Source organism: Oryx dammah, unplaced genomic scaffold (assembly GCF_014754425.2).
Source record: "Oryx dammah isolate SB20612 unplaced genomic scaffold, SCBI_Odam_1.1 HiC_scaffold_4, whole genome shotgun sequence".
NCBI lineage: Eukaryota > Metazoa > Chordata > Mammalia > Artiodactyla > Bovidae > Oryx > Oryx dammah.
The window spans coordinates 62,380,591-62,382,948 of NW_024070188.1; the positions used below are offsets into that span (position 1 = coordinate 62,380,591).

The 2,358-nt window shown below is 38.3% G+C and overlaps 1 non-coding gene across 1 annotated transcript; it reads left to right on the plus strand.

Annotated features, from left to right (window-relative positions):
* The first annotated feature begins 488 nt into the window (after positions 1–488).
* On the plus strand, positions 489–560 carry TRNAG-CCC. The gene has a single exon. It is a non-coding gene; the product is annotated as a tRNA-Gly (tRNA).
* The last annotated feature ends 1,798 nt before the right edge of the window (positions 561–2,358 follow it).

Here is a 2,358-nt window from a genome sequence, read left to right on the forward strand (position 1 = left end):
AGGACCTTCTCATAAGAAAAGCTTCATCTTCATTTCAATTGACAGGAATGAGGTTCAGCTTCTATCATAGACACAGCATTCAGCTAGGCTTCCAAAGGATCCTGTTAGAGATGACAGTGATGCTGATGATGCTTATGAGGGTGTGAAGCACACTGTATTTTCCAGACCCTTCCACACACACCCTCACGATTGAACCCGACAACACTGCAGAGTGAGAAATGCGTGTGCAAAGTGGTGTGCTTTTGTTTTTGTTTTTTTTTGCAGGAGAAGAAAAGACACATAATTCAATCTGATTTCTTGAACTTCTCTCATCAAAAGAACATTAAGATGCTTTGGATATATCTCAGAAGAACCCAATTTTCACATTTTTCGATGTGCTGTCTCAACTAGTAATAACACTAGCAACTCTGGTTTGGGGACCACACAAATAGGACCCACACTGCACCCCTTCACTGACTCTGCCCACAAAGTTAACCAACAGTGGGACATCCCTGGTGGTCCAGTGGCTAAGACACCTCACTCCCAATGAAGGGGCCCAGGTTTGATCCCTGGTCAGGGAACTAGACCCCACATGCCACAATTAAAAGATTCCACAGGCTGCAGCTAAGACCTGGCAGAACCACATAAATAACTATTTTAAAAATAGCCAACAGGAAATATGGTCCTCATAAATGACTATTAGTGAAGCATGGTGTATGCATTGTTCTAGGGAAATGTGAGTTTCCTCTGTAAGAAAACTCAGGAATGTGGTGATTTCCTGTCCCCCTATTCACTGGGCCCTTGGACAGTACCCATTTTATATTCTTAGGCGGAAATCTTTGTTTAACCATATGTTTGACAGAGCACAAAATATACTTATGAACAGAGCTGGATTTTTCCTATGACCATAGTACAGCTCAAAAGAACTTTGCTCAGAATCCAGCTAATTTTCCTTTTCTTTCTTTCTCTTTTTCCCCCTATAACCATTGTTGGGGTGTCAAATGGGCATCTCTCTCATCTCCCAGATTGATGGCATCGCCTAGGACTTCCCACATAGACAAGATAAACGAAAGGCTTCCATGGACAGGTATGTAACTGTGGAGACAGCAGCACTGCAAAAGAGGCCTCCTGATCAGAAAGAATGTCTGTCCCACAGGCAACTCTCTGACTCTGCAGTCACCTTTGACATGACTTACTGAATAGGAGTTTGTTTTCCAATTTCCATGGTTCAGACATAGGCCATGCAAAGTAAATACTAGTAAATGAGCAACAGTAGGTTCAAAGGAACATAAGACTAGAAGCCCTCCTCCTTTGGAAGACGGTTTGGGGAACATTCACATATGAATCAATCTGTTTGCGGGCTTTGAAGTGACTTTGATTAAGAGTTGTGGCCCCAGTAGTAGTGAAATGGGTGGGGCCATCAAAGGAACTGACAGTTTCCATATGGATGCTGAGGTTCACGCCACATCCAGAGAAGGCCCAGGTAATGGCCCTGTGCACAGAATGCATTCAGCTTCAGAAAAATAAACCAGAAACTCACTACTCTTGGAGATTTCTTGGGAATGGGTTTTATTTGAAGGAAAGAAAATATGCCATAAGATTTCAAGTTCCTACTGATCAGTGTTGAATTAAATTAATACCTAGTCCATTAAGATTTTTTCAGTGCTCTTTAATGAACAGAAAGTGATAACTTCCTTTGAAAAAGCAAGCAGTTTGTGTATTTCCAATAGATACCATCTATGTTTATGAATGAAACCACAAATAATAATTAATACCCAAAATTTTAGGGACCACATAAAATCAAATGCAATCCACTACACTCTCCCTGATTTTATTAGAAGTCAGTTAATGAATATCTAAACTTTGTAAATTTGCTAGAACAGAATTCAACAACCTTTTGAATTCTGAATGAGAACGAAAATAACAATTTATTGAAAAATTAAAATATCTACCCACTCCACTCAAATAGAAGAAACCTGAAAATAATTGAAGAACCCATTCTTTTGCTTTTGGTCTTTGAATTCAAGTCACTCTAAAATTTGTGTCTGAATAGTTCATGTTTTCCACTTGACTTTAATATTTTCTTCAATTTAGAATACTCTTAACTGCCTAATGTCACAAACTGCAGAATTACCTTTTAATTATTGAAAAAAGTAATTACTTTTTATTATTACCTTTTAATTCTCAAACAAACATTAATTGATTTTGGAGGCCAAACAAAAAGGAAAGTTTGAGACCAGCAATGCAGTTGGCATAGTGGCTTTGTAATCAGAGAGAAATTAATAATTAAGTCACTTGGGCCAATTATTCCATATTTTGGAACCTTAGTTTCATCATATGAAAAATGGGAACATAATATATCTTGCTGAGTTGTTATGA